This window comes from Macrobrachium nipponense, chromosome 19 (assembly GCF_015104395.2).
Source record: "Macrobrachium nipponense isolate FS-2020 chromosome 19, ASM1510439v2, whole genome shotgun sequence".
NCBI lineage: Eukaryota > Metazoa > Arthropoda > Malacostraca > Decapoda > Palaemonidae > Macrobrachium > Macrobrachium nipponense.
The window spans coordinates 24,924,600-24,942,099 of NC_061088.1; the positions used below are offsets into that span (position 1 = coordinate 24,924,600).

General features: G+C 35.0%; 1 protein-coding gene across 3 annotated transcripts in view; it reads left to right on the forward strand.

Annotated features, from left to right (window-relative positions):
- LOC135215272 (lachesin-like) overlaps window positions 1–17,500 on the forward strand; it is a 445,087-nt gene that overhangs the window by 111,331 nt on the left and 316,256 nt on the right. Inside the window, exon 1 of one of the 3 annotated variants that reach the window (XM_064249823.1) lies at window positions 9,643–9,673. The exons of the other annotated variants lie outside the window; for them this stretch is intronic. The gene's annotated coding sequence lies outside the window, so the exon portion shown is untranslated. Of the gene's footprint in view, window positions 1–9,642; window positions 9,674–17,500 lie in introns of those variants that run through there. 3 annotated transcript variants of the gene reach the window in all.

Consider the following 17,500-nt stretch of genomic DNA (forward strand, 5'->3'; position numbering starts at 1 on the left):
TAATGCGTGTGTGTGTGTGTGTACATCTCAGATTTTGAATTTTGTTTGAATTTTGCGAGTGATTTTACCCTTAAAGCTTTGTTACCTATTGGTGGGAGTTAAAATGACATTTATTTTTCATGATTTTTGGACAGTTTATCAGTACACATACGAAAGCGACTATTTTAGAAATTCACAAGAACGGGAAGCCAGCATTTGTACAAGAATGATTAAGCTGTATAATTTTCATAATTTGGTCGCAGTGGGTATTTCCTAAAGCATGTCTACATAAAAGTAATCATACTGGAATATACCTTTGCAATAATGATCGAACCGAAAGTGGGGTCTTACTAGGTATCATACCTGCTTATGAAATCGAGAGAAAATTACACGAGCGATAATTAGTTTCCCCCAATTATTAATCCCCTGGTCGAAAGTGTCCATTCAAGACCAGTATGAATTTTGAAAATTTCGATTTGACTATAAAAAGGGAATTCACGGAAGTGAGGGCGAACTGACGAACTTCTTAATAGGAGGATCTATGATTAATCGAATCTGATTGGTTGTGTAATATGATGTGATCAGTTTTCGTTTGGATTTTTTTTATCTTTAGATATTGCTGTAGAAGATTTTTAAATCCGCCATTGGAGAATAAAACTGGCATGTTTTCGTCTTACGATTATATACTACTTTAGTTGATAATGACAGAAGGTGGCTAAGGAAAGAAAGGTTTAAAATTTCATAAATTACTGATGTATTTGGACAATAAAATTAGAATTAATTCAAGTTTTATTGCTCGTGATATCACGAGAAATTAAAAGCTTTTGGTATGGAAATGTATGAATAAGTAAATCTGTGTTTATTTTGTAAGAGTGGTCGCCTTTATGTACTATTCAAATTGTTCTTTTTATTAACACAACCTAATTTCTTGTTTGACTGGATCTGATCGCCTTTCATGAAAGGACTTAGCGAGAGAGACCGACTAGTCAGGAACGAGATTAATTTAATCCGATTAGTTTTATGAATAGATCGGATCAGCATTCGTGCATTTTATTAAGGAGTGCATTTTACGATAGAGATTTGTTAGAGAGAACGCTTACTTTTTGTAATGTTTACTTTTTATGAGTCCATTATTTTAAAGAATAAATGCAGATTAAGAGTTTTTCTAGTTACGATGTATAGAGTAATGTTGCTGGAACTCAGTTTCAAGGACGGACAGATTATTAAAAGTAGTGGTTGAAATGGTATTAGGAAAATTGCTAAGATTCTTCTTCTCTCTCTCTCTCTCTCTCTCTCTCTCTCTCTCTCTCTCTCTCTCTCTCTCTCTCTCTCATGAAAGAATATAACGTGTAAGGTTTAACGTAGTAATAACTTTTGAATAAGAAATAAAAGCCTTTTCAAAATTAGGTCACCAATTTCGTAGGATAACGACTATTTGAATATTAATCATTCACACTAATTAACTTCTACGTTGTAGTGGAAGATTATTGGTTTCCAATATTACGAGTAAAAAGATATTTGGAAAAGTTTCGAAAAAAAAAAAAAAAAAAAAAAAAAAAAAAAAAAAGCAAAAAAAAAAAAAAAAAAAAAGCTCTGCATGGTATTTTATTGTGAGATATTCAAGTTTAGAATGATTTTATTTTCATTGAGGCTCACCATTACCTTTTAATGAGAGTTGAGTATTCTAGAGGCTGGCATTTGATTGTGTAATATTTTTTTGTGAAGAAATTAACAAAGTAACAGAAAATGTGTATTAGAGACAATAAGGTTTGATAACAAGCGCAGGCTCACACATATTAGTTACATATGTACACACACATACATATATATAAAGTATACTTATGTAATCATTATATATATATATATATAATATATATATATATATATATATATATATATATATACATACATATATGTCACCGTAACAACTGTATTATTATTATATTATTATTATTATTATTATTATTATTATTATTATTATTATTATTCATTATTCATTTTTCTTACAGTATTATGTTACAGTGACATGCATGTATGTATTTCATATATATATATATATATCTATATATATATATAAATATATATATATATAAATAAAATACATACATGCATGTCACCGTAACAACTGTATTATTATTATTATTATTATTATTATTATTATTATTAATTATTATTATTATTATTATTATTATTATTCATTTTTCTTAACAACCAAAGTGAGACCCTTCCTTTTTTGACGAAAGCAGAATGCTCTTCGCCCAAGGACCCTAGTACAGAAAAAGAAATGGAGTTTCGGGATTTACCAGAAACTCTGAACCAAAACTCTTCGTTAGGCATTAGTATTCCATGTCAAAACAAAGCTGTTCCTGTTGCCAAGATTATATCCTCTCGTTGCTCCGAATTAAGGAAGTCTTCAATCTTCATTGAGTGTTCCTATAGACAAAGCGAAGTGCTGAATTGAACAGCACTTTTCCAGGCATTAATTTAGTATTAGATGATTTTAATCCGTCATAGGAGATGATGATGACCAAACTGCATACGAGAAAAATTTCATTATATAGACATATTATATATATACCTATATATATATATCATATATATATATATATATATATATATATATATATATATTTACACACACACACACACACACACACACATATATATATATATATATATATATATATAATATATCATATATATATATATATGTGTGTGTGTGTGTGTGTGTGTGTGTGTGTGTGTGTGTGTGTGTGTGCTTTTTGGATGCATATGTGTGTGAGGGTGTATTGGTAAGCGAGGGACTCTAACCTCCATAAGAATCTTTTAATAGAAACCCGAAAAAATGGCAGGGTTTTATAGGCCGTTGCAAGGATAACTGTACAATGAAACAAAAGCATCTCCGAACGTAATTTACCTTATGGGCCACGGAAATATAGCACCCACACACTGACTGCAGCAACAAAAACAACGACTATAACAAACACGAACGCATAAAAGAAGAAAAAAGGAGGCTAAAAAAGAGCGAAAAAGTTAAGAAACGACCGGAATAGTATTTCCAGACAAACAAATGCCTCTTTACCCCCACCGCATGAGGGGCGCTACTTTGTCGTCCTTTCTATGGTCTCCCTTACCTCATAAATCAAAGCCCATGTGCTGTTTTATAGGGGGGTTGGAAGGGGAGGTGTGGGGCGGGTGGGGGAGGGCGATTATGAAGGGAGTGGGGGAGAGGAAGGGGAAATATAAAAAAGTGGGGGAGGGAGAGTGCTGAGTGAACAGGGGTGAAATTGCACCTCCAGCTGACATCTTGATGGATATATTTCTGTAAATTTCCTGCCTATAACCCTCAGGGTGATTATATATATATATATATATATATATATATATATATATATATATATATATATATATATATATATACTACATACTACATACATATATATATATATATATATATGTGTGTGTGTGTGTGTGTGTGTGTGTGTGTGTTTGTGTGCCTGTGTCTGTGTATGTATGTGTGTGTTTATTTTTGTGTCTGCATCAAGACGTTTCCCCTTTTGGGAGATAGCTCCAAAGAAAATAATTTTAATATTGCATTCATATTTTAGTTACTAAATCGTGAGTGAAACCCTGTGAAGGAAACCTTCATAAAATTAGCCACTTCATCAGCAGTGTATCAAACCCTCAACACACACACACACACATACACTGCACTTTCAGCTCGGTCTTGCCTGCACTCCTGCGCATCCAAGATACTGAGTCCTCTCGTTTTCAGTAATTTTCACTATTTTTTCAGTTATTTCTAGAACTTCCTCTCGTCCTTCCTCCTAACCTATTACCAACTCTTAGATATCTCCACATTTCTCACCCCTTCAATTATTTTATCACCACATATAGAGTTCATAGAATTTCAACCATTTAACTTTCAATTACTGCGTTCATCATCCACGTCTCACTACCTTAAAGCAGAACTGGTTCAGCACAGGCCGTTTCTGTGATCCTGCCTTGGATTTCATAGACGAATTAAGCATTTCCCACTCTTTGGCACCTATCTTTCTAACTTTCTTGATTCACCAGTTTTCTAACTGACATTTTCTTATCCTACAATCGTCGGTTTAATTTACGCCCAAATCTCTGTGAAATAGCTGATGCCATTCTTCTACCAACCATATCAAGATTTATTTGGCTCCATTTGCCTGTTGTACATTTGATCTAGTGACCCTACTCTTGTTTATATCAACTCATCTTCCTCCTTTTGTAACCACTTTCAATCAGCTTCTCAATTTCCGCAATTTCTCTTCTCAATCCTCAGTCAGTAGTGAGTCATTTGCAAATATCAAACATTGCCAATTCTATTCCTGACTCATTTTCTCACCTTGTGACATTCTACTTCTATTTACTGTTCTTTCTTTGGCTTCTTGCGTCTTCTATTCATAAAGATATTGAACAGCCAGGGAGACATATCATTGTCTCAGATCCAATCTTATGCCAGGCAAGTCTCTCTCTCTATCTACATATTCTAACATAAGCACCATTTTCATTATAAAATATATACCATACCTTCTCAGTACCTTCGAAGTTGCATTTCTCAATTCTATTAGTACTCAATTTCTTTGTCCGTTTATGCTATAATATATATAGATTAAATATACATATTTATATATATATATATATATATATATATATATATATATATATGTATATGTATATACTATACATATATATGTATAATATTATATAGAAGATGCATATGTATATATAGTATATGTATGTATGTAATATGTATTTCAGCAAAGTTGAGAAACAGCTTTCCTAGTCAGTAATTGGGGAGGTGGCTGAAAAGAATGTCCGATGCAGGCTCACAAAGTCCTCGTAACTGCCCTTTGGAGCATTGGAAGTGGGGCTCGTAACCTGAGTCCAAATTCCTACCGTAGATAACAAAAGGGTAACACCAATGTTTCGGTGTAACTGCCATATATATATACTATATATGTGTGTGTGTGTATATATATATATATATATATATATATATATATATATATATATATATATATATATATAAAGTAAAATTAAATATATATATATATATATACACACAATATGATACAATATGATTTACATATATTTTTACCGTATAAAGATTTAGATTCGTCGCAAGGAGCTGCCAAGCTCTTGCTAGAGTAAAGAAAACTAATATAAACACGTTTGTTCCAGCAGGTACGATTTATATTATTTTTTCATATATTAAAGAGAGAGAGAGAGAGAGAGAGAGAGAGAGAGAGAGAGAGAGAGAGAGAGAGTATAAAAAAGGGAATAAGGGGAAAATATTTAACAGGCATTTCCCTCTGTTTCGCTCTTGCTCGAACAATTATTTTAGCAGATATACAATGTACTTATCCCTAAAGGTGCAAATGATGTTTAATACACTTGAGAGCGTCCCTAGCATCTAACGTTGAGAGGCCGTGGCATTACATAACACTGCCTAGCGCAGTTGTAAGTGACGTAATTTGCTACCTTAGAAGGATTAGACCACTTGAGAGTGTGATGGCACTGGTTATATCGCGATTGAAGATTTAACTGGAATATATCTTTTTCAAAAATAAATGTTACTGATATATGCTTCGTAGCAAAGCCAATAGCAAAGTCTACATTTTTTAAAATCAAATTTCTTGTCTTCTATGTGTTAGGACACCATTTCTTTAACGAAATGGCTACAGTTCTTGCTTGAGTGGTAATGGTTGCGTTCTAAAAAGAGAAAACGATTGAATCATTGGATATTTCCGGGCAAGCAATGAAAACATTTAAAGTCGATCAAAATTTAACTTACATTAGAAGTTTGAAATAACATTTTCTTAAAATTTCATCACTGTTCATCTCACGATCCATCACACGAAGACCTCTTGACACGGAGTTGTTTTCGAATTCTTTCAGATATCAAATACAAGGTCGTGAGCGAAGGGAAAATTCCGGATTAAGTAGAAGAGGAAAATACACAAAAAGGGATGTATTTCATCCGGCTCTTTCTATTAGCTGAGTGATAAAAATCCATCGTTCTTTCTCCTATTTTTCCACTGCTGTCATAAAAGAACCAGTATACCAATCTCCTCGGCTATGAGAGCGATATTGACATTTAATTGCCATTTTTGACTTACACAAAAAAATGCAGGGATATTTTTCAAGTCTTACCAGCGTTCCTGAATGATAGACTTACTATTTCTAGCTAGGAATGTGAGTGAAAAAGTTTGGGATTGTATTAAGATAAGAATGGTTTGCTATCTCGCAGTATTAAAGGGCATGAATAGCAGTATCTGTGGCATAAGTGAATTACTGGTGATGCTGTCAAGGAAGGTGTGTCTTGAAATGGCAAGATTCAAATTGGTTTCTTGCATTTAATTTATATAGTACCTCTAGTGGTCCTAATGGAATGAGAACCATTACAAAAAAATCTTTTTCATGTCTTCCCTTGGTTCCTTAGTAATGTTTGTAAATTTTGGAAATTTTACCCTTTAGGTCTGCCTGTATTTCAAGTTTGTAACTATCTGCAAGTCTTAGGTGCTTCTGTCTTTGGTATCTGATTACGTTAGCCTCTAGATACTGGTTTTGACCTTTAATTTCTGAATGTACTTCCTTGAACAGCTCCTGCAGATTCATGGAAGGTCGTGGTCATGTCGCACCATTATTGATAGGGAAGAATGACAGGCTTCCCTGCGACAGTCATTACAGCTCTTGCTACCAGCGGGAATTCATTTCATTTCCGCCGTAACGTCACCGCCCTTTGCTTGTGTGTTAGGTTTTGCAAAGTGACCTGGGAGGTTAAATGCTTTAAACAATACATGCCATTTACAATAACTGTGGACCTCTTTTCAATTCTGTGAACTTGCCAAAAAATGTAACCTGCTTTTTTTTTTTTTTCTTTTTTTTTTTCTTTTTTTTTAATAAACCAAACATACCTAAAATGCCTCTAGTTCATAAAATATACTTCATTCTTATCACTCTTCTGATGGCAATTACAGCAGGAGTGACGTACAGGAAATAGCAGTGTCAAGTCTTTCCTCAGTAATCTTTTCTGGATATGCCAGTACAGTAGTTAGTTAAAGAGGAGTGATAAGAGTTCTTATTGCTCTAATTTATAGATTAGGGTCTCACGATAAAAAAAAAAAAAAAAATACAGGATCGATTTTGTGACGTTAAGATGTATATTCAGTGAAGATGCGTCTTTTTTTTTTTTTAAATTCTCCGAGATCGTTTAGTTTATAGTAATATTTTGCACTTCATTATACATTTACCGTGAAGAAAAGTCATGTCTTTTTTTAATTTATCCTGAATTCACTGGATAAACGGGCTCGATCAGAACGTCGCAAGAATATGCAATAGAAAATATGGAATCCCATTTTACATAATTTCTTGAAGAGAAAAGAGCCAGAGCCAGTATAAAAGAAAAATGACATTTTGTACAGAGGGAGAGTATATAACTAAGATACAGAAGCTGAAGATACTCTCACATACTCTGTTGTGCCGAGTGCGCCAGATTACCAAGATTTGTTACACATTTCGCTAACACCAGGATTTTTTTTTTCTATTTTTCAAAACGTGGGAATAAACCCGATCTTTTACTTTCCTTTTTTTTTTATCATACCCTGGGACCAGCATGAATATATAATTTTCTATGGCATAGTTTTAGAAAAAAAGAAGTTGTGGAGGTAGAAGAAGTTTGCCTCTAGAGCATAACTAGGAAAGTAGGAGAAAGAATTAAGTATTCATTTGACGTTAATATTCTTCAGCCAAGGAAATATCTCATGAAGAATAAACGTAAAAGGATTTTTACGTCTCCTTATGGCACTGCTCCTAGGTCTCTACCCAGAACGTTTCCAGGAACCTCAAGAGTATTTAACCTTGCTTATCTTTCGTCTGCTTTTACAGTTCCCGTCTCTCCTGTAAGTATTTCTGTAACTATGAATCCCATCAGCCTCTCTTTGGATGGGGTCTGCTCTGCTGTTATCACCCATCAGCTAAGGCTCATACCTCTGCCTTTTCATCATCATTGTAATTACAAGGGTTCGAAGACCATTCAGGACTCTGTTGAGGACAAATACTAGTTCTTCGCTTTTCACCATCACTTGTTAGTTTTTGTACCTTTTCTAGGTTGATCTTAGATTTGGGGAATATTAAAACGACTTTTCACTTCATCATAATTTTGTTTCTGAAGAAACCGTTTAATATTCCTCAACCAGCAATAAATGAGGCTTGTCAAGTTTATATCAGCAAGGGAGGAAGTTAGTTTTAGTACCTGAAACTACCGTATGTTAGTACCAAGCACTTTTCCAAATCAGTGATTTTGAGAGATCTCCTCCATTGTTATTTCAGTTATAAATCAGTCATATTTGTGCTACTGCAACCAATGTTGTCTTCATGAAGCGTTTGAATGAAAGCAACTCCGTTGTAATTTCTACCTGCATAACCTGACTGGTAATCATTTCACACTTGTCATTCAGCGGATTGCAAAGTGAAGAATCCTCGGTCATATGAATGGAATATGAATTACTGAAGATGTATACAAATGACAGCCTATTAGATCAAGGACGTCCTACACTCCGTTGTACGCCCAAATATTTTGTCTCCTAACTCTACTGTATCAGGTTTATTGTTAGTTGAGGTTGGATATAGGGTAGTGTATATTCCTCTAATCCTGGACCCCGTAGGGGGTTAGTGCCATCACTGCACCTCATGCGGTGCACTGTAGGCATTACTTAAGGTTCTTTGCAGCGTGCCTTCGGCCTAGCTGCAACCCCTTTCGTTACTTTTACTGCACCTCCTTTCATATTCTCTGTCTTCCATCTTACTTTCCACCAACTCCCAACAGTTGATTCATGGTGTAACGGGAGGTTTTCCTCCTGTTACATCTTTCAGATCTTTTACTGTTAATTTCCGTTTCAGCGCTGAATGATCTCGTAGGTCCCAGTGTTTGGCCTTTGGCCTAAATTCTTTATTACGTTCAGTTCTAATTCTGGATCCCAGTCTGGTGAAAAGCACAAATATAATACGGAAATTCGGACGTTTCTTCATCGAGAACATTTGAACTGGGATGAATCGTTCCGAGACGGACATCCTTTTGAACACATTCTCCTTTAATCGTCTCTTCTTGATTATATAATGACGTGATTAAACGGCGTATGGAATCAATTTGCCCATCGGTCATTATTCAGAAGTTGAGGGAAGCCCAACAAAAAAAGTTATTTTGGAGCCATTGTTTTTTACCTAATTGTTGATGTAAAAGTTTGATTATTTGTTTTCTACAGTTTTGTGACCAGAAACGGGTTCGCTTTGCTAACAGGCGATTTCGAACTTTTAAGAAGTTTTTCAAACTGCATAATCGCCGTGATAATGTTGAATGAATAAAATTCATATAAGTCCGTAATAGTTTTATATAATGAGTTTATTTAATTTGTAAGTCAACATACCAGATATTTCCATACCATAAACTTTCGCAGTGTTTGATATAAGTAAGCCTGTCTATCTTTGTCATGACTATTTTGTGTAAGAAACGGAAGCTATATTTTGCAGAGAAAGAGGGAGATAGAGAGATTGTTATTAGATCAAATACACATTAACATATCTATAGTATGTTGTCATTAATTTCATCTTTTCTTATTTCAGGTAATTATCGGAGGAAATTGTGGCTTCATCTGCAACACAGGTAGAGTGATCTTAATGTGTACTTTAGCATCATTTTTCTTTTAATGAAACTGTATCGTACTTCGACAACTCCCTTGGAAAGTAAGTCTGAATCTGCTCTAATACTGTTAGGAAGCTTTTGAGAGACTCACTCTCCCTAACTCCAGCAAATTTGTGTCTTTTTGTATTTCTTCTGCAATTTTCTTTGACGCGGCGCATGAGAATATGCAATGAGCAAACTCTGCAGTCGGTCTCGTCAGCGTCGCACCAATAGATGCGCTCGCATGTTTACCGTTGTGCTTTCAGACGAGTTCTAGGGCTTGCATTACATATCGTTCATTACTCTCGTAAAGGAGAAAGAAAAAAAAAATGCTAGAAGTGCAGGAAAGAATTTTTCAGGGACGTAACTTATAAAGTTAAACAATGCAAAAGTTTAATATTCGAGGGGCAAACACATGTAGGAAGTTTTGGGTTTCCTGTGTGTGTTTTTTTTTTATTATTTTTTTAGGGTTTGGAGGATAGCTGACATCACTAGAGGAGGTAGAAAAACGTTGGCTTTGTTGTGGGTTTGAGCTTCACTTGGTCCTTTTTGGCAAAATCTCGTGATCAATGAAATTGAATGAGTCAGGTCTTTTTGGCAAAGCCTCACGATCGATGCAATTGAATGAGTCAGTCGTTTATAGATGACCTGTGGTCTTGCGACGGCAGTTTGATGAACCAGTCAATAATTATTCGTTTCAAAGTAATTTTCTCCGTTGTTTTAAGAGAATCTCAAAGCATATCTGTGAAACATGCGTTATATAACCTAGTGCTTATTTTTGAGACAAAATAATTTCTTGAAAATTGTTAAAATTCCATCATATCCATCTGTGCTCCCTTAGAAAACCTGTTATTTAAATGGAGCTTCACAGGTTTATGAAAGTACTGTGTCTCGAACGGGGCTAGGGCTCATATTCAAACACGCTAATGAAGCTTAACTTTTTTGTTGGAAGAAAATTGCTAGAGGAGTCTATGGTTGATTTGCCTTTCTCGAAGCGAAGTTTCTTTGAGATTTGAATAGATCAGTTCTCCCCGTAAATTCGGTTAAGTATAGTGAGGGTGTCACTGCAAGATTGATGTAAAAGTCATTCGCCTTTTAAAACTGGTAAGAAGTACAGTTGGTGTCTTTAGGATATTATTATTATTATTACGAACTTGATGATGCGAGCTATACTGCACTGGAACCCAACGCTGTACATCGTGTCTACCCTACCCTCCCCATCCATCACCTACCCCGCCCCAACCCAGGGCGGACGAACAGGTTTTCGAGAGGAGGGTGGATGTGCCATGAGCTTTATTATATAATGAACGATATGTATCGAGATATAGCAATAAGTTATAGCGTGCAATCTTTGTAAAGAAGTCATCCTTAGAGACAGACCGACTTAGTGATAAAACGTTAATGAGGTTATAATAAAATGTACAGCATATACTACACACCATTAAAATAACAATTTGAGGAATGATATATTTAAGCTCTTTCAGTAGTTGGTATATTATAAATGATGTATTTATTTATTTATTTATTTATATCTTTATTTTTTTTCATTAATCCTTTGTGCTCTGCAAACCTCTACTTAGTAATTGACGAGTATTGATTGAAAAATGAGAAAGTAGACAAGCTGGAAATGAGTTTAAAAACCTTAGCTAAATTAAAAAGAAATAGATCCTGAATTATACAGTTCTCTAAAAATAGTGAGTCATCGTTGCAATGCAACTAGAATCAGAAACTAGTTGGGATAATTTTCGACGACAGAACGGAATCTATGCTCGAAAATAACTGTCTAAGTCTATCAGCATTTTAACTGTCAATAATTATGCATTCTAATTAACTATTAGTCTTTTTAATGGGGAAAATTTATTCTGATAATGTAATTAGACAGTACATTTGCTAAAAAGTACTTATGCTCTTTGGGTACTACATTTTACATGAAATGTAGCAATGCATTTACCTGCCATTAATGCCTTCTCTCTCTCTCTCTCTCTCTCTCTCTCTCTCTCTCTCTCTCTCTCTCTCTCTCTCTCTCAATAAAATGTGATGGTCTCCGAAATGTAATCATGTAAGATTTTCTTTCTATTATTTTTGTCAGAAGACTAATTAGCTGGTAACCTTATAGCACAGAAGACGTACACTGTTCAGCACTGAATATTTAAAGATTACGGTTTTATTTCACTATTTTCTTTTTCAAAAATGGTGAATTTATTTGCGGTATAGTCTCTATGTTCGATATTTTGGAGAGCTGCAGCTGTTTTTTATTATGAATTTCGTCTAGTTTCATTCATATGAGATCAGTTAGATGATAAGTGTGGAAGTGACAGCCAATATTTTTTTATTTTCATTATTATTATTATTATTTTTGTCTCCGAAATCATCCCTTTTAAGCAAGCCTGCTCATTGCTGAAAAGGAAAGCACCTTCAGTGTAGAAGCTTTCTCATATAACAGGTAATATATATATATATATATATATACATATATATACATATATATATATATATATATATATGTGTGTGTGTGTGTGTGTGTGTGTGTGTGTGTGTGTGTGTATGTGTGCATTTTCGTCAGTAAATAATTTATTAGAAATGATAAAAACAGATTCAGGCATCTGGTCCAAATGGGAATCACATTGATCAGTTAATCATGCGGGGGATATTAGCATCATCGCAAATCGATTACATTAATGATCATTGTCTTGAACTGATACCCAATTTCCCAGGCTGGCTCTGAATTGGACCTCAGCCAGGATTTTTATTGCAAGGTTGAGAGCCTCCTTTTCGGGAAGGTCGAGGACATCCCCCCAATTGAGTATTTTCCATGCAGGCTGTCTGAGAATGTATTTTCCGAGAAGATGTATGGAATTAGAAAGGGGAATCTTTAGGTGTACATTGTCAGGCTGTAGCGAGGAGAAGAAGAAGAAAAAAAAAAGACACGTTGCTTTGTAGAATAGATTTGTGCATAGAATGCCACGTTATTTTACAGAATATCATCGCATAATTATGATGGAGTTTGTAGAAAGCTACTCAGCTGCGACATTTTTTTTTATTCAAGCACTGAACCACGATCCAATTTCATTTTAACGAAATCCGTATAATTTCGTGTATGAAAAAAAAGAAAAAAAAAAAGAGATGGACTCGGAGCCATGAACTTTAACAAAAGTAATGGCAATGAGTTTGAAGAGCGCGAGGGAAGGAGGATGGAACATAGAGAAAATGTACGACTCACACAGGAACAGCATAAGATATTGAAAGAGATACTACGAATATCAACTAGAATGAGTTTCATCTTTTCGGAATTTGCAGAGAAGCGAAAGTTATTGAGAAATATATTGTGGAAATGGAGAGTGAGAGAAACAGAGCATGAGAGGGCAAAGATATTGAAAAGTATATACAGAAAATGGAGAGAGAGAGAGAGAGAGAGAGAGAGAGAGAGAGAGAGAGAGAGAGAGAGAAGGGATGTAGCTTTCCTTTAAGCAATGAAGAAGCGGGATTGTGATTTGTTGAATTAAATGCAAACTACGTATCGAGTGTTGCTTTGCTCCGGATCTTACGTCTTCGTAGTTGTGAACGAAGGCTTGCAAAGATAAGATTTCTTTTTTAGCTATATCGCATAAGGGCAGAGACGAAGTTAATCCTTGAAATAGCATGAGATCCGCTCACAAAATACAGATCATTGCTTTGAACACAGAGGAATGGAAGGAACAAGGATGTCTACAATTTTATACACAATTTTAAGGGTATAAGGTGTTGAAGTATCTAAAGTGTAACGTTTTGTAGATTTATTTAACATTTTTCTTTGCAACTCAACTTATGGCACTGAAAAATATGCTCCAGTCGTAAACGGCAATCGTTTTTGATAGGTCACTTTACTGAGAGAAATTAGCTGTTTGCGTTACCCGCTGTAATACTTAAACATAGTTGTATTTGTTATTTTGACTGGTAGTGTAATTTGGACTAATCCCCATGGTAGGTTAAATAATACTTAACGCTTACAAGGAAGTAAGCCCACAAACTATACTTTGTTGTTGTTGTTCTTGTTGGGAGGGTAGGAAAGGTCTATTGAAGAGCTTAAAACGGCCTGAAAAAGGTGTTTCGCATTGGGTCAAGATAAAGGAAATGTAGAATAGGATATTTATGCTTTATTTATTGGAATGAAAATGTACAACATAAATAATCTGCATATTAAACAGTACAGAAAAATTATTTCTGATAGAACGTAGCATATTTATTTTAATTTCCGTTTATGAAACAAGGTTCTATTTGGCCGTAGATTCTAGGTTTTAATTTACGTAAAAGTTAGAAATTTAATGTTTACATCTTATGTATGAGGGGAAAATCTTGCACGCATCCCGAGTAAGCTGGAGATCTGATCACCTCTTGTTAGGTTAGGTATTTATTTTATTTATTTTTCTATGTAAACAGGCAAGACTCAGATATTTGCATCTTTTCGATTTAGAAAACCATTATTGTCATAAGAATGAGAATGTTTTAAAATTTACACCTCATCCACGATCTTACATATCTTTTCATACTACAGCGGCTATTGTATATGAATTCGTAAGCAACCAGTTAGAAATGAGTTAACTCATAAAGTGGTAATTATTTTTTATATTTATTTATGTATGTCCCAAGACAATACAAGGGTCTTTCATGAGAAACACTCTTGGTAGATAGCTATAGTATTTGCTGATACTCCTGGTAGCGCCACTCCTTGAATTCTTACACAATTCGACTTAGAACTTTCCCCATCATATATTTGTCCTCTCTTATTGAAGCTTAAACACTGAAATGCATTTTTCTCGTCAGTAGCCGACTTCAAACTCCCTCTTGCCCTACTAATGTAATCACTCATCTCAGACCTTACGCTCATTGGCCAGACAGCTGAGGCGAATTTCCCGAAAAATCAGTTGCGCCTCTTTCTACTTAAGCGGTGAATTAGGTACGTGGTGTTTAGTACTTGACTAGTAACAGCTGCGAACGATAAGGTTAATAACGTAAAGCTACCTCTTCTAAGAGGAAGAAACACGTAATTGAACACATACAGCCAAATATCATACACGTGTGCACACGCACACACACACACACACACACACACACATATATATATATATATATATATATATATATATATATATATATATATATATATATATATAAAGGTGATGCCTAATTGTACTACGTTTTTGCTCTGTTATGATCAATTGTGCCTCAAGTAAAGGGTCGTGTAGACCGCAAGATCTTGGCAATTCCTCGTCTATTTATTTTCCTCCGTGGCATCAACTTTATTTATACATACTATCATGTTTTATATTTTCGTGATCAAATTATTCATGTACATACATACATATGTGTGTGTATATATATATATATATATATATATATATATGTGTATGTATGTATGTATGTATATATATATATATATATACATACATACATACATACATACATACATACATACATACATATATATATATATATATATATATATATATATATGTATGTATGTATGTATGTACATGAATAATTTGATCACGAAAATATAAAACATGATAGTATGTATAAATAGAGTTGATGCCACGGAGGAAAATAAATAGACGAGAATTGCCAAGATCTTGCGGTCTACACGACCCTTTACTTGAGGCACAATTGATGTATGTATGTATGTATGTATATATATGTATATATATGTATGTATGTATATATATATATTTATATATATGCAGACACACGCTCAGATTAAACAGAATTTACATGCATGATTACAAGCAACAATAGCCTCCAGCCCAGACGCAGTGAGAACTATGCCAAACAGCATATTCCAATGCGAAAGTCGTTGTCCCCCTCGCACTTTGTGATCGCTCTGTTAAAACGGTGTGAACGAGGAAATGAGAATGAATTCGATATCTGAGAGTGAATGTGAAGCCTGCACAGAGAATCCGGGCGGATTTGTCCCGGCGATTTTTGTTTAATGTTTTTGTATGATGGTTTTAAAAGATAATTACCGTATAGGCTGTACATTTCTAGGCGTTGATTTTGATAGGTATGGTCCATGTTTGGAAATAATAAGGGAGAGAATGAATCAGTTACTCACCGTTGTTTAGTTGTTTATTAAGGATAGTGACTGCTAATGTAAGTAATGACCGTTGTTTAAGGTTGTTTAATTACAGGATAAAGTGGTGCTTAAGGTAAGTAATGAAGGGAGAGAATGAATCAGTTACTCACCGTTGTTTAGTTGTTTATTAAGGATAGTGACTGCTAAGGTAAATAATGAGGGAGAGAAGGAATCAGTTACTCACTGTATAAACTACCGTTGTTTAGTTGTTTTATCAAGTATAGTGACCTGCTAAGGTAAGTAATGAGGGAGAGAGTTGAATCAGTTACTCACTGTATAAACTACCGTTGTTTAGTTGTTTATTAAGGATAGTGACTGCTAAGGTAAATAATGAGGGAGAGAAGGAATCAGTTACTCACTGGATAAACGACCGCTTTTTATTAAGGATAGTGACTGCGAAGGTAAATAATAAGGGAGAGGATGAATCAGTGACTGTAATAAACTACCGTTATTTATTAAGGATAGTGACTGCTAAGGTAAATAATAAGGAAGAGTGTACTAATCACTTACTGCGTAAACTACCATTACGTTTGCTAAGGACAGTGACGGCTAAGATAAACACATCGAAGAAAGTGAATTAAACATTCATACATATATACATACATGTATATATGTATATATATATATATTTATATATTTTCACACATTAATGTTCTCCCCCAGACACCCGCCCCCGCCGACTACTATCTGACGAAAACGTACTTAAACAAATACCTAAGTAAATAGATTGCAATAATAGCATAATACAAATCGACGCAAAATGAAAAATTGTTAAAAGGATTAACAGCAATCATCAGTTTTCGCCTTGGAAACAAAGGTAAAAAAAAAAAAAAAAAGTATTGGTCGGAGGAATGCAGGAACGCCAAACCTTACTCGAACTCCATAACAGTCAGACCTCGATAGAGTGACCACAGAAGATTTATCCCTGAGGCAAAGAGGGAGGGGAAACAGACGGTGAGACTGAGGGGAGGAGAAGATGAAGAAACAGAGAGAGAGGGAGGGGAAACAGACGGTGAGACTGAGGGGAGGATAAGATGAAGAAACAGAGAGAGAGGGAGGGGAAACAGACGGTGAGACTGAGGGGAGGATAAGATGAAGAAACAGAGAGAGAAGGAGGGGAAACAGACGGTGAGACTGAGGGGAGGATAAGATGAAGAAACAGAAAGAGAAGGAGGGGAAACAGACGGTGAGACTGAGGGGAGGATAAGATGAAGAAACAGAGAGAGAAGGAGGGGAAACAGACGGTGACTGAGGGGAGGATAACATGGAGAACGAGAGAGAGGTAGGGGAAACAGACTGAGACTGAGGGGAGGAGAGATGAAGAAACAGAGGAGAGAGAGAGAGAGAGAGAGAGAGAGAGAGAGAGAGAGAGAGAGAGAGAGAGAGAGAGAGAGAGGAATTATTTGCCGAACAGACACGGGAGGTAGATGCACTGAATGAATGGATTAAAGTAACATTAATCAGAGATTAAAAGACGGATGGACGGACATATTGCTTGTCATTATAATAATGTGCTTTGGCACTAAGGGAGGACACAGCATGATATAAGTACAACCACAATCTCCTATTCGTTCTTTCCATTCTACGAAAGGAAAGTTGAAGTCACCAGATAGGAGAATAGTCCAGTCCTTGTGATTTCTACATATATCATCCAATTTTTCAATTATTAAGTCAAACTCTTTAGTATTAGGAGGTCTATATAT